The sequence below is a fragment of the Cetorhinus maximus genome, chromosome 9, assembly GCF_964194155.1.
Source record: "Cetorhinus maximus chromosome 9, sCetMax3.hap1.1, whole genome shotgun sequence".
NCBI lineage: Eukaryota > Metazoa > Chordata > Chondrichthyes > Lamniformes > Cetorhinidae > Cetorhinus > Cetorhinus maximus.
In genome coordinates, this window is record NC_135887.1 from 74,757,979 (window position 1) to 74,782,410 (window position 24,432).

Sequence of the window (24,432 nt, forward strand, 5' to 3'; positions counted from 1 at the left end):
ACACATGGGCTGTGTGTGTACATGCTTTTTCCATTATCGGCTCGACACTACAGCCAGTGAAGGATCTTCTTACTTTCTGTGAGTCTGAGGAATGAGAGGAATTTCCATTATTTACAATGGGAAGTGACTACATTTGGCTTCTCTCTGAAGGAAAACAGTTAACACTTTACAGGCATGTGTTAAACACACTAACAGTAGGGGACGTTGAGGGAGGAGCTGGTGCTTACAGCTGAGGCACAACAAGGCTGTGGCAGACAGACTACCCTTGTTTCTTACCTATGCTTAAAAAAATGCAGGACTCCTACAGGCTGTTTGGCCTTGTTTGTAAAACCATATTTACAGATAATCTGAAAATAGCATTAAGTGGTTTCTATGCATGAAACATTCAGGCTTCAGATCGGGTGGGTCCAGAATTCTGCATGTCCCAATATTTCACTTTGGTCAAGAAAGAAAGTAATACTTTACCAGCAGGGTCCTCCAGTATACCATTACCAGCAGGGTCCTCCAGTATACCATTACCAGCAGGGTCCTCCAGTATACCATTACCAGCAGGGTCCTCCAGTATACCATTACCAGCAGGGTCCTCCAGTATAAAGTTACCAGCAGGGTCCTCCAGTATACGATTACCAGCAAGGTCCTCCAGTGTACCATTACCAGCAGGGTCCTCCAGTATACCATTACCAGCAGGGTCCTCCAGTATACCATTACCAGCAGGGTCCTCCAGTATAAAGTTGCCAGCAGGGTCCTCCAGTATACCATTACCAGCAGGGTCCTCCAGTATACAGTTACCAGCAGGGTCCTCCAGTATACGATTACCAGCAACGTCCTCCAGTATACGATTACCAGCAAGGTCCTCCAGTGTACCATTACCAGCAGGGTCCTCCAGTATACCATTACCAGCAGGGTCCTCCAGTATACTATTACCAGCAGGACCCTCCAGTGTACTATTACCAGCAGGGCCTTCCAGTGTACCATTACCAGCAGGACCCTCCAGTGTACCATTACCAGCAGGACCCTCCAGTGTACCATTACCAGCAGGGCCTTCCAGTGTACCATTACCAGCAGGACCCTCCAGTGTACCATTACCAGCAGGGCCTTCCAGTGTACCATTACCAGCAGGACCCTCCAGTGTACTATTACCAGCGGGGCCTTCCAGTGTACCATTACCAGCAGGGCCCTCCAGTGTACCATTACCAGCAGGACCCTCCAGTGTATCATTACCAGCAGGACCCTCCAGTGTACTATTACCAGCAGGACCCTCCAGTGCACTATTACCAGCAGGGCCTTCCAGTGTACCATTACCAGCAGGGTCTTCCATTACCAGCAGGGCCTTGCAGTTTACTAGTACAAGGATGGATATTGAGTGTACTGTTGCCAATAGGGCCCTCGATCCAGTGTACCATTACCAGCAGGATTTTCTAGTATACATTGTCAGCAGGGTCTTGCAGTGTACCAATACCACAGGGACATGGAGTGTACCACTGCTGTACTTGGCAATGGCTGCTCACAAACTCTCATGAAATGCACATTTAGCAATGTAACGGATTGGATGCTTAGTGCTCCCAGACTAGTGCTGCTATTTTACCACAATCCCAACTAAGATCATAGGGGTCCCAGCATTGCATTGGCAGAGTCCTCTCCCTTAGCCTTGTTAGATGTTTGTAACGAGCTGCACTAAATTAGAAGAGTACTTTGTGGTTTAGCTTTTGCAAATGTATAATTCCAGATCCTTTTATGCCCTGGCTGTGTTCAAGGACTGCAGTTATATTCCTGAATTAACTATAAAAACTAACAGGGTTCCAGGGTTAGGCTGGAGTAACAGTGCCATCAGGTACTAAAGAATGATGTTACCAAGCATTGGCATCTTGACTGCTCTAGCTCAGCAGTAGCATGGCCACCTCTTAATTACAGAGGTTATGGTTTCAAGCCTCACTCTATAAAACCTAATCTAACACCGCAGTGCATTGTCAGAGGCCTTGTCTTTCAAATGGGATGTTAAACTGAAGCCCCCATCTGCCCCCTCAGATGGACATTAAAGATCCAGCAAGATAAAAGCAAAATATTGCAGATGCTGGGAATCTGAAATAAAAACAGAAAATGCTGGAAAGACTCAGCAGGTCTGACAGCATCAGTGGAGAGAGAAGCAGAGTTGACGTTTTGAGTCCATATGACCCTTTTTCAAAGCTGAAAGATCCAGCAAGACTATCTGAAGATCAGGGAGTTCGCTGTGTCCTGGCCAATATTCATCAATAAACCAGCTAATCTGCCCATTATCACATTGCAGCTTGTGGGAGCTTGCTGTGCACAAATTTGCTGTTGCGGTCCCTACATTACAACAGTGACTACACTTCAAAAGTACCTCGTTGGCTGCAAAGCACTTTGGGATAGCCAGTGTCATGGAAGGTGTTATAGAAATGCAGGTCTTTCCTTTTAACCCATCATTCCCCACCCAAATAAACAGATGGGTTTGCACTGGGTGAGGGTGTTGGGGGAGAAAGGGTGTAGATTCAAGTCTTACAAATCAAAAACTCCACCCAAACCTGCCTCCAACCTGCCCACTTCTGGATTTAACAGGGATGAGATGGTGAGCGGGTCAACAGCCTGCTCCAGGGAGGTGGGTTGGGTTTTTTAAAGCATTATTCCATTTATGAGTTTGCGGCACCTCAGAAAACCTGGCAGCTACATCAGGGTGAGGCTACCACACCATGGGGGTAAGTGTTTTTCATCCTCCTGCTCGGCCCAGCATGCTTGTTTGGGCAGGCCTCGTCATCAAGAAGCCCACCTACCTGGCCATCTCCATGAAGCCACTGACCTCCCCCGACCCTGAGGTCTCTGATCCCCTTCTCCCCGGCCTCTGACTCCACCTCCCCACTCCTGCCACGCTTCAAACCTCCACTTCCCCACCCACTCCTCTGACTCTTCCCCCTCCCCCCGCCCTACCTCCCCCACCGTCAGGGCCTCGGGATGAGCAGGCACCCTCACTGTGATTACTCCTCCTCCACGCTCCTACCGATTCCCCCTGTCTCTCTCTTTACCCTCCCCTTGATCGACTCCCCCTCCACCCTGAGATTGTCACCCCGTCACAAAGTGCTGGGGAGCCCAGCTTCCAGGTTCGCCCACCTTGACAATCCATGCCGCTGCCCCAGGGAGCTCTGAGAAGTTAGTATCCGGGGTCAGTAGTCTGATCTCTGAGGGATCCGAAACGTCAGAGGGAATATCAACCCTACCCTGAATACTGCTTTTATTTCTCATCATGGAGGGGAGCCTCCACACTCTAGAAGCAATGCAATGAAGGACGACAAAACTGAAACCTATGTCAAGAGGCTGGTTTGTGAGGAAAGGTTAGAAAAAACTGCTCGCTTTGGCCTTGAAATGAGGCAAAGGAAATATCCCCTAGTGATATAGCAGGTAGTAAGTAGAATTAAAAAATAGAGTCCTGATCACCATTCTTGTTAAACCACAAATACCGAAGGAAGGGCCTAGGTACAAATATAATAAAGGACAAATGCTGGACCAATGCCAGGAAGTGTTACTTCACTCACAGGCTAATCAATAACAGGTATCATCCTCTTATCAAGACCAGAGACAAAAGCCCTTGAGCCAGCTCTGGGGCAGTCAGATGCTGGACCATGATGGGAGCGCGCTTAGGCCAAATGGCCAATCCCTTCCCCCAAACCCCACTTCACTTTGAGACCATTATCAGCAGGGATTTAAAATTGTATGTTCTCAGGCACTTCCCAGGTTTGAGAGTGAAATTGGCAGCACCCAGGAGTATCTTATTAACCTGCTGCCCATTTGTGCAGGTGCAGACTGGTGTGAGCCAAGGAGGTGACTCAAGAGGGATGGAAATAAAATAACATGTCAGAAAGGTACCAGAAAACAGAGTGCCTGGTCTTTATCGCAGTGTTGTTTGTGGGATTAAACTATGCGCCTATTGGCTGCCACATTTCCTACATTACAATAGTGACTTTGAAAGTTCTTCATAGGTTGTGAAGCACTGTGGGACATCCTGAGGTCATGAAAGGCACCATATAAATGCAAGTTCTTTCTTTGTCACTTGTTGGTGTTTGCATCTCTATTTCCCAGTGTTTGTCCGCTGCTTCAGCTGGAATGGTGGGTCAATGAGACTGTCACTCTATCCGCCAGACCCATAAATTGCGTTGGCTTGTTCAGTAGTGACCCAGTTTCCACACAACTGCAGCTGCTTCACTCTGGCAACCTCCTTGACAATTGGCAGAACTCAGCCAATGGGAATAGGCAATTCCAAGGATTGTAATAATGCTACAATTCAAACCCTTGGCCTCCTTGTGTTAATTCAGCTACCTCTTTCCCAAAAGCCTGCACATCCAAGGGGCAGGTCAGGCCTGGTGAAGAGACATGAGGGGAATCTTTGCTCCTGGCATCAGGAGAAGAGACCTCAGTCATTACTAACAGCTCATGTGACAGTCAAATCTCTGCTGTATATTAGGGCTTCTGTGACAAGAAATGCAGCCGCAAGAAGGCCCCAAGTTTGATTCCAGTGCTGTTGGCTGATTTCAGCGAGGGATACAACTCTCTACAAAAGCTTAGAGTTGGGAAAGACAAAAAAAAAATCAGCCTGCAGCCCAAGTTCTGATTGGTGTCAAGTGACCCTCACTTGAAATGAATAGAGATGGACAAGGCAGGCCTCCACTATGATGCCCCCCTTAGTTGGATAGCCTCCAGAGACTTAATGTCAATGATTATGGATGCATGATGTGCACTTGGGCATTCTTGGGATCATAATCCAATATAAGAGGCATTCTTTCCAGGGAAAGCCCAAGAGGGAAGCAGACTGGAGAAAAGAAAGTGCCAACCCTTTGGCTACCTCCTCCCCCCTTGCCATGAGTTTTCAGACACTATTTGGGGGAATTACATTTGATTTTGTTGCCACTGGACTGGCCGTGGCCACTGGGTTTAACAATTTGCACTTCCATCAAGGTTAGTAGTGCTTGAAGCACACAGTGAGAATGCTGCCTGCCTGATTAAAGCTGGTCTCCTCCACCATCACCCTCTTTTGTGCCTGTACCATATGCCAGATCCAGAATGCACAGAGCTCAATATGACCTGTAAATGTAGAGCAGGATTGTGACCATTGTCCTCACACCCATTTCAGTTGGATCTCTTGATTAGCCAAGGCTCACTTTGAGGAGGAATGCATTGTGATGAATAAGACTGCATATCAACTCTCCTCACTTGGAAAGAAAGACTTACCTCAGGAAATCTCAAAGCGTTTTACAACCAATGATATACTTTTGCACTCACTAATGTTTCCCACTAAACTGCCAGTGCAAGGCTGCACAGCAACCTGTGAGTGACTGCACAGGCCTTGCTCTGTGATAAATAATGTCCTGGTCAATATTTATCCCTTAACCAACCTAACAAAAATAGATTATCTTGTCATAACCACATTGTTGTTGTTGTTGGATCTTGCTGTGTGCCAACTGGCTATCATGGTTCTTACATTAGGCTAGTGACTACACTTGAAAGTACTTATTTGGCTGTAAAGTGCTTAGGGACGTCCTGAGGTAATGAAAGGTGCTATGTTACAGAATCACAGAATTTTAACAGCACAGAAGAAAACCATCCGCCCATCGTGTCTGCACTGCCTCTCCAAATGGGCTTTATGCCCTGCCTTTTCCCCGTACCCTTGCACATTGTTTCTATTCAAATAATCATCTAATGCCCTCTTGAATGCCTTGATTGAACCTGCCTTCACCACACTCCCAGGCAGTGCATTCCAGACCTGAACCACTCATTGTGTGAAAAAGTTTTTTCTCACGTCACATTTTCTCCTTTTGCAAATCATATTAAATCTGTGCCCTCTCATCCTTGAATCCTTTTACGAGCGAGAACAGCTTCTCCCTATCTACTCTGTCCAGTCCCCTCATGATTTTGAACATCTCTATCAAAGCTCCTCTTAGCCTTCTTCTCTCCAAGGAGAACAGTCCCAACCTCTCCAATCTATATTTGTAATTGTAGTTTCTTATCCCTCGAACCATTTTTGTAAACCTTTTCTGCGCTCTCTCCAATGTGTTCACATCCTTCCTATAGTGTGGCACCCAGAACCGTACACAATAATCCAGCTGAGGCCTAACTAGTGTCTTATATAAATACAGCATAACATTCTTGCGTTTGTACTCTATGCCCCTATTAATAAAGCCCAGGATACTATATGCTTTATTAACTGCTCTCTCCACCTGTCCTGTCACCTTCAATGCACAAATACACCCAGGTCTTTCTGCTCCTGCACCCCCTTCAAAATTTCACCCCTTATTTTATATTGTCTGTCCATGTTCTTCCTACCAAAATGCATCACCTCACACTTCTGCACATTTAACTTCATCTCCCACCTATCTGCCGACTCCATCAAGACTTTAGTATCAATAAATACAAGTCTTTCTTTCACTGAGGACAAGTGGAGATTTTATCTGCTCAGAAAGCCAAGTTGATTTGCTGCTGTTTGTATCTTGCTGTTTAAATGCCAGTAACAGTACCATCAGCATCTTCCACCAGAACAAGCTGTGTGTGGAGAACCTTGGGTCACTGATCTTTGCCTGCAGCCCCCTTCTTGGGTTTCTAACACCCTCCCCCTCCCTTCCCAATTTCCATGCTCAGGTATCCAAAAGAATCTCCCCAAATTCTCCTTTACTAAAGAACAGTGATTTCTGGGCCTGCCGAAATTATTGTTAAAAGGGCAAAATCGTCAAATGCCACCCCCACAACTCCCCATAAAACACCCCCCCCAGTCAGCAGATTGATAAATGATAGATACAGACTTGGTCGACCCGCAGAGAGCTACACAAGCTCTAGTCGGCTGTGTGTCAGTGACGGGTAAGAGTAGGAGCAGAGGCACCTGGTATCTCAATGTGTTCTGGAGTGCACGCCCGTCTGCTAGCTCTGTGTGTTTGAATTGGCTCTGACCCACTATTTACACGCTACTCAATTTTAAAGGTTCCGTGAGTTCGCTGACATGGTTAGCAGTGTTCCCAGAGCCCTGAAGGATAATTGTTAGTGCATTGAAGAGATTTTTTTGTGGAGACCATGACCTGGCACCAACTTTGGGTGCTTCTGGTAAATGTTATACTGGTGCTTGTCAGTGTGTGGAGGCCATGTATGTGCCTAGTGTTTTTTTTCTCGCACATGCATGAATTGATGCTGTGTGAATGTGTGTTTGAGGGGCTGCCTGTGAACATAGTACTGTGCATGGGTTAGACTCTCAGGGCATGCAGACATTATTTTGAATAATGGTGAGCCACCACAACAGGGAGGTTGCTCAGTGCGAGCCTGGTGCAGCTATGCATCCATAGCCCGATTACGCTGCCATGCACTCAGCTTAATCTTGAAGTAGGAGCTATTGTGCGTGCTGGCAGTTATTGAGGTTGGGATTGCTCGAGTGCACCAAAGGGCTGCATTTACTTAGCTGGCCAGAGAATAGATTTCCTGTTCCATTAAACTTCCTGTTGTCAGGATAACTGGCGGTGTGTGTCTGTAGTGATATCCAGGTGTGACACTGTCCAGACGCTGTGCTGCAATTCTATCTTACTGACTGTCAAGGTTACACTGACTGCAGAGCACAAGTGCATAAATACAACACAATCACACACAGACACACACAGACACAAAGACATACACACACACACACACACACATACACACACACATAGGGCTGGATTTTTATCCTTGAGGCAGGTAGCGGGAATGGGGAAAATTCCTGGCTTGGCCCACCCACCTAGTGAGAAAGTGCCTGCAAGGACAAGATTTTATTTGTTGGAGGGGTAGGTGCGGGCTGGAGTCGGACCAGCTGACCCGGAAAATGTTCGGAAGCAGACACAGGTGTTTGAACAGGCTGATGGATTTCTGGGCTCCCAGCCAAGCCTCATTATGTATTCTTGGCTGAGAGCCCAGACATCCATTAGAGTACAAGAACACCTGAGCCCCAGAAATAACTTGCTTGATTGACAGTTCTGGCTCTTTGATCTATGCTGTCAATTTCACAATGTTAACTTACACAAGATAAGGAGATTTCAAGTACTTGCAGTTTCAGCTATTGAAACTTCAAAGGGTCTAGATGATTGAAACTTTATTGGGCTGCAGTAGAAAGGAGGTTTTTTTTAATGAAAAAAGTGAAAAGTTATCAATGAATGACTGTTTTTTAAAGCATTTTTATACATTCTACTGTCAATATAGGGTTCATTGGTTCTATGTAGTGTAGGGTAGGTGAATGGACATGGAAGGGCCATAGCTTGGCATGGGGGGAAAGAGGGTCCATAGGTGTTATTTGTGGGGGGCATACATTGGCATGTGGTCATGGGGGAGCCATAGTGGTTGTTTGGGGGCATAAGGGGCCATAGGGGGTAGGTGGTGATCATAACCTGGCATTGGGGACATGAGGGGCCATGGGGTGTGTGGGGGGGCATGTAAGGTTGTCAATCCTTCAGAATTAGCCTGGAGTCTCCAGGAATTGAAGATTAATCGCCAGGACACTCCTGTGTGCAACCCTGGAGAAAATCATCGGGACATTAAAATAAAGTTCTTTAAAAACATTCCATTGAAAATTTCTCTTTACCAGATATAAAAATATTGAAAATGGGTGAAAAAAAGGTTTTGCTAAGAGTCAAGATTCATCTAATTGGATAATGAGTCATTTTGCTTTCCAGTTGGTGTAGGAAGGCAGGGCGTCACAAGGATGGATGTGTTGGCTGGAGTGTGGGGGCAAGTCATGAGATGAAACCTCCAGGAATACATTTAATTATAGTTGGCAACCCTAGGGCAGACTTTGGCAAGAGGGAGGGGGGAGGGGCATGAGGAGGACTTTCTGAACTTATCTTTTAAAAGATCCCATCAGGCAGGCTAGGGTTCACAACTCCTCTGAGGGGCCGTGAGCCATGACTCTTTCTGTTACCCTGGTAATGGGGATTGTCTGCTCCACTGGCTGCACCTCCTCTGAGGAGGAAGAGAGGGGCAGAGGGGAGAGGAGGCCAGGTGTCCGTAGGCAGCTTCCAGGGGAGCGACCTGTGGGAGGAGAGGCGCTGACACACGGCAGGGCCTGTAGGGAGTCTATGGCAGAAGGGGCCACAGAAGACGCCACTATCCTGTTGCCAGGGTTTACAGGCGGCGATGAAGCTACCTCAACATGTCCAAGGTGCAATGCCGAAGGAGGCTCCACCTCTCCAGGGAGACCGTGACCTCCACTTGTCAGATAATCGGCCCTGAGATCACCTCCGACTGTGTGAGTGGACACCCCAGGCCAGTGGCTCTGAAGGTTACAGTGGCCCTCAACTTCTATGCTTCCGGCTTTTTCCAGGGGTCAGTGGGGGATCTGTATGGAGTGTCCCAATCAGCTGTCCACAGTTGTGTCAAGCTGGTGACAGAAGCTCTGTTCAGGCAGGTAATGACATTTATTCATTTCCAGATGGACGAGGCCAGCCAGGCTGAGCGAACCAGAGGTTTGCAGTGATTGCTGGCTTCCCCTGCATCCAGGGTGCCATCAACTGTACACATGTGGCCATCAAGACGCCAGTGGGTCAGCCGGGTGCCTTCATCAACAGGAAGAGATTCCACTTGATGAACATCCAGATAGTTTATGACAACAAGACGCAGATTCTGCAAGACTACGCCTCTCCGCCACCCAAGAAGATGGCGTCATGGAGCCACCTTTTCAACAGATAGCCCTTGTCATTCAACAGCCATCCATCCAATTGAGCTGGAGCAATGAACAGCCTTGGCACCTGGGAGTGTTGAAGGATGTATGTGTCATGGGAGCTGCCAGGGTACCTTGCATGGATCTGCAGAATCTGCGTCTTGTGGTCACACACTATCTGGATGTTCATCAAGTGGAATCTCTTCCTGTTGACGAAGGCACCCAAGAACAGAGGCAGAGCAGCATTATAATAGGAGTCATGCCTCCACAAGGGTGGTGGTAGAGAGGACCATAGATCTTCTGAAGATGAGATTCTGATGCCTGGATCGTTCAGGGGGTGCACTACAATACCCACCAGAGCGGGTGTCACTGATAGAGGTTACATGTTGCACCCACCATAATCTGACACTGGCAAGTGGGGAGGAAGAGGATATTGAGACAGCTCCACAGGCCACAAATGACGAATCCTGTGGTGGATCAGAAGAAGAGTGTAGAAACACACTCTGAGAGGCTTCTTAGTCAAACAAAACAAACTTTATTTACACGAGAGCTTCCGTGGCTGTTTGTATCCAGCCAGCCCCTCATACAGCCATCTTTCCTAGGAAGCTCCTCCCCTAGAAGTTATTCCCCCACGCTAGCCACACGTTGGTTGAACAAATCACGTGACGCCTACTCAGTTGAACTGGCCTTAAAGTGACAGTCATCACAAAGAGCCCGGGGAAGAACGTGGCGAGGACATGGAGGCAGACCTCTGGAAACTTTAGGGAGGCAGCGACACCAGGGAGGGCTTGATTCAACAGCTAGGCTGCCAAGGCACTGCTTTCACCTCATGCTAGAGGTGCCACTTCTTTACCGGATGTTTGAAATGATCCTTTCCATTGAATCCAAAGTCCACTCAGTACCTGTGCAATAAAATTTAAGCCACTCATGTCCAGCATGAGATACTAGCACCTGCAAAACAAGCAAAGCATACTCAGGCCATTAACACAAATTAACACTCACAGAAAATGACAATATAAGGTGTTAATGATCACACCAGTAATCAAATTAACAAAACATGACAGAACAGAAGATCACCTGAGCTTGCGAGTGCTGTGTCTTGATGACTGCCCCCCACTCTCCCCCCTTGCTGGCAGCGGCATTGGAGACAGCTGCTGACTCTGCTGTTCTGTTGGCCTTGATGACCTTGGTGGATGTCCTCTGGCCAGTGGAGCCTGTGCTGGCCCCGCCTGGGAGGGAGCAGCCAGTGCCATGGCTGGCATCTCCCCAGTCATCACAGCCTCATCAGATGCCACGGTCACTGGTAGAGGAGCGGAGGAGCTGCTACTGTCATCCAGAGCGCCCTGAGAGGAGCCCACAGAGACGACAAGCAGCTTGTATGCCAATGTAAGGTCGCTCTGGACCTCCCTGCTCACCATTAATGGATGGGCACCTATCAGAGATACTAGGTGCCTCATCCATCTCCCACACTGGCACTGACCACCTGAGGTCATTGTCTTTGTGAGAGCTTGCAGAACCCTTGATTCTGTCCCTGGAGTTGCCTCTCCATGAGAGTCGCCACTCTCTCAATGGAGGAGGCAGTGCGCTCGGTGCTGAGGGCCAATGCAGTACTCATGCTCTGCATGGACCATGGCATGCAAACCCTCATGCATCTCTGCCAGGTCTTTCTGCACATCCCGCTGGACATCCAGCATCTGCCACCTAATGGACGACTCCAGAGGCTTGTCATCTTCCTTCCTCAGTATCGTCCTGGTCTCCAGCTGTCCTCCGGCTGCCGGTGCCCTGGGCACTCTCTGCATCTGCCTGCTCCTCATGCGAGTGTGAAGTGCCCTCACTGCTGTGCACCGACATTCTAGCCGCCAATCTAATGCCCACCGAGGTCTGGTGTCTGTACTGGTGCTTGGTGCAGAGAGGGGGTGTGATACAGGTGCATCTGACGGCCACTCTGCTGTCAAGGGTGGCTCATCGGGGTCCTGCACTCATTAGCTAGATGGCAATTCTAGGGGAGGAAAATGACATGTCAGTAGTATCAGTCATCATACTGTCACTGTGCATGCTAGGCGGGCTGGTGAGACAATGGAGATCTGCACCATGGTGCCATCATCTTTCAATGATTAATTGGGACTCCAGATTTGAGGTTTCCATTTCAGATGAGACAACACAACAACGGTCACACATTCTGACACTCTCGCACCTGCGCAATGCACTCTTAAATTCGTCAGAGACCCCTGCCTCCCCATGACCAATGGGTCAAAATGGGAACCTGCACTCCATCTCTAAAGCATCCATCTCATTCCTCATCAATATGAGCCGGTTTTGGGGGGCCTCCACCTGTCCTTGACCTCTCAATGCTGTTATGGCTTCTCTTCTCCTGAAAGGACAGAGGAGCATTGATTAGTCTGCTCTCTACCTACAGCACCATTGCAGCCTGGCCAACCCCTCTGAGGAACACCTTGCAGGGCACATCCAAGTCATGACCATCGACCCAAAAAGCAATCAGGCCAGACAGCCAGGGGTCACCACCTTGGCAGGCCATTGACAGTTGCCATTCAGACCCTTACACCATGGGGGGATGGCCAGCCATTAATATTTCCCCACACAGATTTATGCCAACTCGGTACTCATCCTTCACCGTTGCCGAGCGCAGGAGATAGTTGAATCTTTTATGGCACTGCACCCGTGTGCACCGCGCAACATCATGGCCGCTGACCTGGGCTACCATCTCTGCCCATGCTTGCTTGGTCAGGTGCAGTGGCCTCCTCTTGCCATCCCTGGGTATGAGGATGTCCCGCCTGGCACTGACCTCTTCCACGAGTATTCCCAGGCACTCATCCAAGAACCAGGGTGGGGCAAGTGCCTACAGGACTTGCCCTACAGCCTGGTGTGCCCAGCAGGTGCAGATGCCATTGCAGCTCAAAAGAGATGTTTTGTCAAACAACTCCAATGCTATAAAGTGTCCCCTGGCAGCCTTCAAGGAGTTGCCTCTGCTGCTTTAAATCCCGCACCGGGTCGCCATTGGACCCAGCGCCCGACAAGCACCCAGCCCTGCCCAGCCTTTCCGACCCCCATTAAGCAGACACGTTTCACGCTGGGCGGCCCTTGATTGGCCACCCAGCATGAAATTGCATTGGAAACGCGATCTCACCCATGAGCGGATTATACACCTGCTTCCAGGCACGCACACCAAGTGTGAAATTCAGGCCCATGAAAATTGTGGAGCAGTAGGACATTCTTATCTCCACAATGGAGCCAGCCGGATTGGAAATGCAGGATGCGGGTTTTGACCCAAGCCAACCCGCACCCTTAAAAGACACTCCCAAAAATCTGAAGCCCTTGGAAAGGGGTTGGGAATCCCACAATCAGGTCCTGGCCACCATTTTTAAATGGCTCCTAAATAATCTTGATTTGGTGAAAACCCAGCCCCTATACACACACTTACAAATTCCACCATCTGCTGTAGCAGGATTCAAACCCAGATCCCAGGAGCATTACCCTAGGTTTCTGGCTTTACTAGTTCAGTGACAATACCACTATTCCAGCACCTCCTCTTAGGTATTCATGGAGCTGGCTTGATAAGTCAACTGTTAAAAGTCAGGCCTATAATATAGTAGTCCCTCATTCGGAAACATAAAAGAAACAAAATGCATTTCTACAATGTCCTTTACAACTTCAATAAGCCCCAAAGCGTTTTACAGCCAATTAGCATTTTTTGACTTTTTTTATTCTTTCGTGGGACGTGGGTGTTGCTGGATAGGCCAGCATTTATTGCCCATCCCTAATTGCCCTTGAGAAGGTGTAAACACTATTGTAAAGTAGGAAACAGGGGAGACAGTTTGAACAGCAATGAGATACCTATTAGACATTCTATTTTAGTGGTGTTGGTTGAGATATAAATATTAAGTAGGCCAATAGGGAGCACCTCCTTAATCTTCTTTGAAATTGTGCCATTGGCACTAAAAATGTCATTGAAAATTTCTCTTTACCAGATTTAAAAATATTGAAAATGGGTGAAAGAAAGGCTGTTTGGCTGACAGTCAAGATTAATCTAATTGGGCAATGAGTCATCTTGCTTTCCAATTCGTGCAGAAAGGCAGTGCGTCACAAGGATGGATGTGTTGGCCAACGAGTGGCTGGAATGTGGAGGAAAGTCATGTGATGAAATCTCCAGGAATACATTTAATCACAGTTGGCAACCCTAGGGGCAAACTTTGACATTGGTGGTGGGAAGGGGAGGGGGTGCTGGGGCGGGGGGGGGAGGGCGGCATGAGGAGGACTCCACCTGAGAGGGCAGGATGGGCCTAGGTTGAATGTCTCATTCTAAAGATGCACCTCAGCAGTGCAGCGCTTCCTCAGTGCTGCACTGGAATGTCAGCTAGGTTATGTGCTCAGGTCTCTGGGTCAGAGGTGAGAGTGCTATCAGCTGAGCCACAGCTGATGCTGTATTCAGATCCATGCTGGAGTGTTTCCAGGTCCTCAGGAGCAAAGCTTTGTTCAGCAATGCTGTCATCTAAAGAACTTTAAAGCAATGAGCCACTTCAGCAGAGCTCAGGGACTGATCAGTGCTACAAGGAGCTGAATCTACAATGATCTTATGGAAACTATCCAGATTCTTGGCAAGAACAGGGAAGCAATATCCAATCTCTGTGGTCGGGATTTGAGGGGAGGTCACAGAGGTCAAAGGACAGTATTTAAAATTTGGTCGCCCAAAATCTCATACCAACCTTTTTTAAATAGAGCTTAACATATTTAAAATTGCAGGGCTTCCTAAAAAATAACTTTAACTCCTAACCATATTACAGACTGTACATGCAGAGCATTATATATAGGACATAATTATCAGTTACTGCTAACTGATAGGAACTGCTCCACACCCCAACTAATCAGCCTAACACCCATTTGGGCAGAGTCGGAATTTACTGACTTTCAGGGTTTAGGAAAAAATGCTCAGCGCAATATAATAGGAAGTGGAGCAGTCACATTTTCACAGTCAGGTAGACACTGTCAGGACAGCTAAGAGGGTATTTTAATCTGCACATATTAACTATGCTGTATCTGACCTGGAAACACCTAACTCATCTTTAACCAATTATGGAAGCTGATAAGCCTGTAAAGAGTTTTACGCTATATCAGGCATCTTGTAGACATGTCCCTGTGCTGAAATAGGGTAATGAAGAGGGGACTTTACATTTGACCTATCCTATACATGTCCCTGTGTTAAATGTGGCAATGAAGAGGGTGCTTTACTCTATATTTGATCTATCCCATTCCTAAAATGTGAGTGTACATGAACTGTGAAAGCTCCAATTTGAGAAAAATGTGCAATTCTCTAAACACTGAAGTCTCTCAAAAATCAAAGATTAAACGGAAAATAAATAATAAAAGCATGAATATCTACCAGGATTTTCAAGCCTAACTGTTGCCATTATTTTGACTGTCGCTGTTTCCAAGTATTTAACTTGCTGGCTAAATTACCTCTCATCTCGTTACCAATGGCGCCCTGATTCACTGTAACCTCTGGCACTCCATGTATGACTTGGCAACATCTTTTGTTTCTTTGAAGCATGGCCCATTATTGGATTAATTGAAACCAAATTCTTCAAATAATATTACAATCTTTAGGAGCTGAGACTAAATATCCATGGATAAATAAACCCCTCTCTGTGAGAAAACACAGAGGGCGTGGATAGAAATTCTTCTATGTGTAATAAAGTTATTAGCCAATTCATTAGAGACTTAGAGAAAATGTTTTCACATGTAGGAGAATCCAAAACTAAAGGGCACAAACATAGGATCGTAACTAATAAATCCAAAACGAAACTCAAGAGAAACTTCTTTTCTAAGAGAATGCTTAGAATATAGAACTGGATACCACAAGGGGAAACTAGATAAACACATGAGAGAGAAAGGAATAGAAGGGTATGCTGATAGGGCTAGATGGAGAGAAATGGGGAGGCTCATATAAACATGGGCCAGTTGGGCCAAATGACCTGTTCCTGTGCTATACATTCTATCTAGATAAGAGGCCGCAGTAACATTTCAGCCCTCAAAAGAGATTTGTTACTTTTGGACCAACATTATATCACACAGTACCCAATAACAAAACATTATTGGGCACTGTAAATGTGATTTTGTTCTCATGGTTGGCCTCCAATGATTTGGGTGAAGCACTGGAATTTTGTTCTGTTGATCAGTTAACTATAGCTGGAATTCTCCTTGCCATCCTAACAGAGTGACTCAGGATGAAGGCCCTTGGAATATGAGGCTTCTTGGTTGTCAGTAAGGCCAGCAGTGCGAGGCTACCTACTTGTTACTGAGGCCGATTTTGGTGTGTTTCACAATGGTATGTTTAAAAAAAACGGCCCAGCAGATAGAGCATTCCTGTAAAGGTAAGGTTGCCACTCACTGAAGGAGAGGGAGTAAATGAGGAGTGTGTGAAGAATTCCTGTTTTTCCTGTTATTAACACTGTGTGAGGCTGTCCAATTGGTGGTGAGTGGAAGACTGTTATGTTGTAAGTAAAGGCTGATGGTCTGGGACTGCTTAGTTGCCCTTGTTGGAGGCTCCACTGTGCAACAATCAAGAACTCATCATTTAAAGGCCCAACTTAGTCTGCTATAATCCTAAATCATGCAAATCAGATGGCCCCACATTCAGTTCCATATCTGTGTTGGTAGCTGATATCTCAGCCGGGATAGTGGTCAGGCACTGCAGTTAGCCTTGTGATCTGATTATAAAAATGTTTTCAATGAAGCTCATTGAATTATTGTAATTTCACAGCCCACAACGACCTGCTAGTGAACAGGATCTGGGTGTGGTCTTGTTTAAATACTAACAGCAGGTTAGTAGTTTTCGAAATAAAAAATAGCATAAAACCCATTTCCTAGTAGGAGGGGCTCTGTGGTAATAATTATTGCACTACCTAATTTACAATTAATCTTATAGTTCATGCCCACATGATGGGACAGAAGGGTTTAGCAACAACACTACGCAACTTTTCACAGATAGGTGACACAGAACTGACTGACAAGCAGTATTCTGTGAGAAAGACCCACATTTATATACCCCTTCAATTACAATGCTCAGAATCATCAGAAAGAGAGTTCCACATACAGTGAATTACTGTGACCCACAGTCACTGTTGTTATGTAGGTCAATGCAGCAGGCATTTTTTTGTGCACAGCAAGATTCCACAAGCGGCAATGAGATAGTATGTTTGATCTGAGGAATATTGGTCAGTATGCCCATGAACTTCCTCCTCTCCAAATCACAACTCCTGCTGCCATAATGGATATTCCTCCAGGGCCTGACCTGGGTGTCAGGGCTTCAGTACTGTATGCACAAGGTGCCTGCCATGTTTCCCTACATTACAACAGTGACTGTTCTTCCATTGCATTTCATTGGCACTAAAGTGCTTTAGGTGCCCTAAGGTGGTGAAAGATGCGACTTAAACACCATCTTTCTCCTTATCACATTTTCGCATGTATAGTTTCATATATAATATATTTCACACTTTCTCTGAAAATACTTTGCAGACTTTCAGAAAAACGTCAGCCAACCGTTCTCAGCTACATATCACCCATACTTATGTTTCAAGCTCCTATTCTGACAGAAAATGGTGTACTATATGTTGGGAAATTACAGGACATTAACTATTTGACAGTTGGCTTGGAAAAACACAGTGGGGTAACTTTGACTTTGGGTGATACTCCAGTCAACAGAAATGAAAATCAGGAAGCTATATAACAGGTGGATGAATCCATGTCACCTGTTTAACACTATCAACCAAAATCAAAATTACCCCCACCTTGTCCAGTCCAAAACTGGATTTGGATTTTAAAAAAAGGCTGGACACATATGTGATGTAGGCTGACTGAAAAAGGCTCATTTTGTATTGTGTATGTGTGAGTAGGCAGCATCTTAAATATGTAAGTGGGCCCTGTTTCATAAACTGCATTCTTTTTTTTACAATTCAACTCCGGCAAACTGAAGTTTTTGTGCCTGTTTTTCAGTTTCCCACATGACAACAGCCACTTGTGAGACTGAATCAGTCGATCTCAAAGGGGTCAGGGTTGTGAGCCAAGTCCCAGGTGGTACATACGTGTGATATAGACTCTTGTGTGCAGGGCTGTGGGTTTAGTTGTTTTTGTGTTATGTGACATTCTTTTCAAGTCCATCTGAAGCTATTTTCAGAATTCAACACTAAGGAAAAGGCTAGGACTGAAACTAGGAGGCGACAGAGGTCTAGAGTTGGGTTTAATTATTTCAGACGTCAGGGAATTTTTATTCTGAACCTTCCCTCACTGCGTATAGTATGTGGGTGGGAGATGAAGTCTGCAACCTGATGGACTGCCCCCTTCCCATGCCTCCTGATATGAACCCAAACTTGAGGTTTGGCATCTTGGTAGACTCCAGGCCTATCCATCCTCTATGGCTTCTATTTAATGATCTTTCGTTCGCATATTTTTCCTCTTCCAATTTGCACCCATTTTGCAAATCTTCTGCTATTTCTTCAAGGTGTGAGGTCAAAATCTTTTGTTTTATTTTCTCTTCCTCCTCAATCAGGGAGCAGACCATTCTGGACCTGGCAATGAACAGAGACAAAATTAAACAATAACCTCATAGCAAAAGAGCCTCTAGGTGACAGCGATCATAACATGATAGAATTTCATGTTTGAAGGGGAGAAATGTGGGTCTAAGACTAGTGTTTTAAACCTGAATAAAGATAATTATAAGGGTATGAAAGCAGAGTTAGCTAAAGTGAAATGGGAGACTAGGTTAAAAGGTAGGACAGTAGAGATGCAGTGGTAGACTTTTAAGGAGATATTTAATAACTCTCAGCAAAGATCTATCCCAGTGAAAAAGAAAGATGCTTTGAGAAGGATGCATCATCCATGGCTGAATAAGGAAGTTAAGGATTTTGTCCAATTGAAAGAAACACTACACAAACCTGCAAAGATTAGTGGTAAGCCAGAAGATTGGTAGATTTAAAGAACCAGCAAAGAATGACTAAAAATAAATAAAGAGGGCGAAAGAAAAGTATGGGAGAAAGCTAGCTAGTAATTTAAAAGCAGATAGTAAGAGTTTCTACGAGTATTTAAATAGAAAAAGAATGGGAAAACCAATGTTGGTCCTCCAGAGAGTGACTCTGGGGAATTGATAATGGAAAACAAAGAAATGGTAGAGGTGTTGAACAGGTATTTTGTGTCTGACTTCACTGTAGAAGACTTAGAAAACTTCCCAAAGATACTTGAAATGGAGAGGTGAACAGGAGGGAGGAACTTAAAACAATCACCATCACTAGGGAAAAGGTGCAGGACAAACTTTTAGACCTAAAGGCTGACAAGCCCCCGAGACCAGATGGCCTGCATGCTATAGTCTTAAAAGAAGTGGCTGCAGAGATAGTAGACGCATTGGGTATAATCTTCCAAAATTCCTTAGATTCTGGAAGTGTCCCAGTGGATTCGAAAATAGGTAATGTAACACCTTTATTCAAGAAAGGAGGGAGACAAAGTAGGGAACTATAGGACAGTTAGCCCGACATCTGTCGTAGGAAATTGCTAGAATCCATTATTAAGAAGATTATAACAGGATACTTAGAAAATCATAATTTGATCAGGCTGAGTCAACATGGGTTTGTGAAAGGGAAATCATGATTAACTAATTTATTGGAGTTTTTTGAGGAAGTAACAAGTAAAGTGGATAAAGGGGAACTTGTTGCTGGAGTGCACATGAATTTCCAGAAGTCTTTTGATAAAGTGCCACATCAAAGGCTGCCACACAAGATAAGAGAACATGGTATAGGGGGTATCCATAACATATGGATAAAGGATTAGTTAGCTAACAGGAAGCAGAGAGTAGGGATAAATGGGTCTTTTTCAGGTTGGCAAGCTGTGACAAGTGCCCCAGGAATCAGTGTTGGGGCCTCAACTATTTACAATCTACACCAATGATTTGGATGAAGGGACCAAATGTATGATGGCTGAATTTGCCAATGACACCAAGATAGTTAGGAAAGTAAGTTGTGAAGTTGAGGTAGAGAGGCAGCAAAAGGATATAGACAGGTTAAATAAGTAGGTAAAAAGTTGGCAGGTGGACTATAATGTGGGAAAATGTGGATTTGGCCACTTTGGCAGGAACAATAGAAAATCAGATAGAGATTTCAGAACTCAATGGTGCAGAGGGATCTGGGTATTCTGCTACATGAATCATAATAAGTAAGAATGCAGGTAGAGCAAGTAGTTAGGAAGACAAATGGAATGTTGACGTTTATTGTAAGGGGAATGGGATATAAAAATAGGGAAAGTTTCACTGCAGCTGTAAAGAGCATTGGTGAGACTACATCTGGAAAACTGTGTACAGTTTCGGTCTCATTTGAAAAAATATATAATTGTGTTGGAAACAGTTCAGAGAAGGTTCATTTGACTCATTCCTGGGATGAGGGTTTTATCTTATGAAGAAAGGTTGAAAAGGTTGTGCCTAATCTCACTGGAGTTTAGAAGGATGAGGTGATCTTATTGAAACATAGATGATCCTGAGGGATGTGATAGGCTAGATACTGAGAGGATGTTTCCAGTTGTGGGAGAGACTAGAACTAAGGGAACACAGTTGAAGAATAAGAGGTCTACTGTTTAAGACAGATATTTTTTCTCTCAAAAGATAATTCAGGTGTGGAATTCTCTTCCCCAGAAAGCAGTGGAGGCTGGGCCATTGGATTTATTCAAGGCAGAATTAGACAGGTTTTTGATAGACAATGGAGTCAAGGATTATGGGGGCAGACGGCAAAGTACAGTTGAGACCACAACCAGATCAGCCATGATATTATTGCATCATGGAGCAGGGCTCTCGAAGGGCTGACTGACCTACTCCTGCTCCTAAGTCCTATGTACTGCATTGCCCTTGTCTCTTTAATGTCTCATTAGTCGCTACACACACACTCAGGTGTCGCATGTGTATGGTACACATGGCGTATGATGGCTGTACATCATGTGGATTTGAGACATGCACTATTGCTACGCCTGCTGAGGTGTTGGACATATAAATATTGAGCAGCTACTCCATCAGTGCACCTTTTCCTGCCCCCACATTAGCCGCTCAGCTGTCAGACTGCTGAACGTGCAACTAACTCAGTTTACATCAACAATCTCCTTACTTGCATGATTTTTCTCTTCCCCATACAAGCTTTTAACATTTGAGCTTGGCGTCAGTTAATTACTATTTCTTGATTTATCTTGTCTTCCCCCGCACTCTCTCCCCCCATCTCCCCCCTCCATCATTCTTTGATCTTGGTGGTGACCTCTGTCATATAATTTCAGTCCAGTGGCTGAGAATCAAACATAAACAAACACAGAGCTGACCCTGGCACATTCACAAGTTGTCCATTGCCAGATTTTAGTGGGTGTGGACTGCGTACTGCATGCAGGGTAGCTCACTCACCTCCAGTATTTAGATTGTGTTGGACTGGATTGTATCACTCGCCCACAGATTGATGCAGGGATATTTAATTGTGGCAAATCTGAAAAAAGTGGAAGTGTCATTCATGAAAGCATTGTGTTCTTCAATGAGTTTGTGTGAAGAGGAGGTGGGATCCTGCTTCACCTGTCACTTAATTATAACAGTGATGACGCATATTGTGTGAAACAAAGATCATCATACAGGATATCCCGGTCAAGCTGCAGAACCTGTTCACACATATGTGACAGGTTCATTGATAATCCAGTACAGGTACAGTGATGTGGGTAAGGAGTTATGTTTAAGTTGCAAACTAACAATAGAAGACAAATTATAGACGAATTATAGCCTGCTGGAAACCTTGCCCCGGTGCCTTCCACACCCAGGTGTGAGTCAGCACTGGCTAAGTCAAGCACACACTCTGCATATTCAACAGGCACATGAGGGTAAATATTTCCCTTGTCAAGCCGGATCCAGCGATGTTAATAGATCCTGCCCACTCCTCCTGGCGTCTGAAGGGCAGGACTGAGAGTGTTTAATCATTTTCTTTAGGAGCCTCATGATGCTGACTGACTAGAAACCAGCATGGGTGAGGAGAAATCCCGACTCCAGCTCCAACCAGGAGGGAAGATAGGATAGCGACTCTGAATCTGGTCAGGCCAACCTTCCCAATCTGTGTCCCTGCACAAGTTATTGACTGCCTGCTTGGTGGCATTTAAAATGAGGATACACATGCAGCAAACCCCACTACCACATCAAAAACAAAAATAAAATTACCTGGAAAAACTCAGCAGGTCTGGCAGCATCGGTGGAGAAGAAAAGAGTTGACGTTTCGAGTCCTCACGACCCTTCAACAGAACTGAGTATAGTTAGGAGAGGGGTGAAATATAAGCTGGTTTAAGGTGGGGGCAGGAGAGAGAAGTTGAGGTGGGGGTGGGGGGGAGGGGTGGTTGTAGGGACAAGCAAGCAGTGATAGGAGCAGATAATCAAAAGATGTCACCGACAAAAGGATCAAAGAGGTGTTGAAGGTTGTGATATTATCTATGAAAATGTGCTAATTAAGAATGGATGGCAGGACACTCAAGGTACAGCTCTAGTGGGGGTGGGGTGGAAAGACTGACAAGGTATTAGTTGTAGATTTAAAAACAATGGAAATAGGTGGGAAAAGAAAAATCTATATAAATTATTGAAAAAAACAAAAGGGAGGGGGAAGAAACGGGGTGGGGATGGGGGGAGGGAGTTTAAGATCTAAAGTTGTTGAATTCAATATTCAGCCCGGAAGGCTGTAAAGTGCCTAGTCGGAAGATGAGGTGCTGTTCCTCCAGTTTGCGTTGGCCCACTACCACATGCTCTGTTGTGTAATGATTTACATTAAACTTTTCAAAAGGCAACCAGCAAGTACTACCTCTGGAAAATATAAAAAGAAAGTCCTGCATTTATAGAGTGCCTTACATGACCTCAGGACAACCTACAGCACTTTATAACCAACAAAGTACTTTTTTGAAATTTAGTCACTGTTTGAGGTAGAAACAACAAACCAAAGCCCCATAACAGCAAGATAATCTGTTTTTAATGGTATTGGATGAGGAATAAGTATTGGTCAGGAAACAGGGAGAATGCCCCTGCTCCTCTTCGAATAGTGTTATTGGATCTTTTAGCTGAGAGGACAGATGGGGTCTTCATTTCACATCTCATCACAGTGGGACTTGAAAATTTAGCTTTTTCTTTTTGTGAATCCACAGCCTCCAAACTCAGGAGATTAGAGCCATGTGTGACAGCTCTGCATTTCCCTGTGTTCAGTGATTGATTGGTGCTCTGTACAGGTCTGTACAGACCAGATAATATCCAGACTCCATTTCTTATCTATGATGAGTTACCTGAAGTCAGTGAAGATTCACTGACAGAGTAAGTGAGGATTCACTGTCGCAGTGAGTGAAGATTCACTGTCAGAGTGAGAGAGGATTCACCTTCTGAGTGAGTGAGGATTCACTGTTGGAGTGAGTGAGGATTCACTGTTGGAGTGAGTGAGGATTCACTGTCTGAGTGAGTGAGGATTCACTATCGGAGTGAGTGAGGATTCACTGTCGGAGTGAGTGAGGATTCACTGTCGGGCTGAGTGAGGATTTACTATTGGAGTGAGTGAGGATTCACTGTCTGAGTGAGTGAGGATTTACTGTCGGGCTGAGTGAGGATTCACTGTTGGAGTGAGCGAGGATTCACTGTCGGAGTGAGTGAGGATTCACTGTCGGAGTGAGTGAGGATTCACTGTCGGAGTGAGTGAGGATTTACTATTGGAGTGAGTGAGGATTCACTGTCGGAGTGAGTGAGGATTCACTGTTGGAGTGAGCGAGGATTCACTGTCGGAGTGAGTGAGGATTCACTGTTGGAATGAGTGAGGATTCACTGTCGGAGTGAGTGAGGATTCACTGTCGGAGTGAGTGAGGATTCACTGTCGGAGTGAGTGAGGATTCACTGTCGGACTGAGTGAAGATTCACTGTTGGAGTGAGTGAGGATTCACTGTCGGAGTGAGTGAGGATTCACTGTCGGAATGAGTGAGGATTCACTGTCGGAGTGAGTGAGGATTCACTGTTGGAGTGAGTGAGGATTCACTGTTGGAGTGAGTGAGGATTCACTGTCGGAGTGAGTGAGGATTCACTGTTGGGCTGAGTGAGGATTTACTATTGGAGTGAGTGAGGAATCAGCAGATTATGTTACATCCTTTTAATCCTGTGGGATGGATATTAATGATTCCATGGGTGAAACGTGTTTCATATTCTACACACCATTGATTCACCTCCGAGCATCACAGTAGATTCTGTCAGAGTTTTGAACAGAACACTTTGGCCCCAATATTAATGTGGAGGTGGGGAAGGAGCAGGGACTGCAGGAGCATAAGGAAAATCCAGCAGGGCTGGGGATGATGAAGATCTATGGCATCTCACAGCAGGACCTCATTAGCATTATTTTATTCCATTTCCTACCAGGCAGCTGGCCAAGTTTCCAGGCTGCTGGCAGCTGGATGGGAAGACCAGCTGCAAGAGGTCAGAGCTGAGGACTCATAGGGATGGACCCTGGCAATCAGGGGAAGGGAGGAAGCAAGCCGTCAGGGCTTGGGGAGAGTTTGGGCGCTGCGGGAGAATGGTCATTGTGGGAAACCCACACAGTAACTGTTAAATTTAAATCAAGCTGCCAATCAGAGTCAATCATTTCCCCTCCTGGTCACGTGGACCATGAAGCCCCACCTACTGTGGCAGGACATTCTCGCGACACCAAACTCGTCATCGTAAAAGCAACAGCGGGCATGTTTGCAGTGGGTTTGGGATG

The 24,432-nt window shown here is 45.7% G+C and overlaps 1 protein-coding gene across 1 annotated transcript in view; it reads left to right on the forward strand.

The window, feature by feature from the left end:
- The window catches only part of creb3l1 (cAMP responsive element binding protein 3-like 1), a 145,841-nt gene that overhangs the window by 49,975 nt on the left and 71,434 nt on the right, over positions 1-24,432 (forward strand). The window lies entirely within an intron of this gene.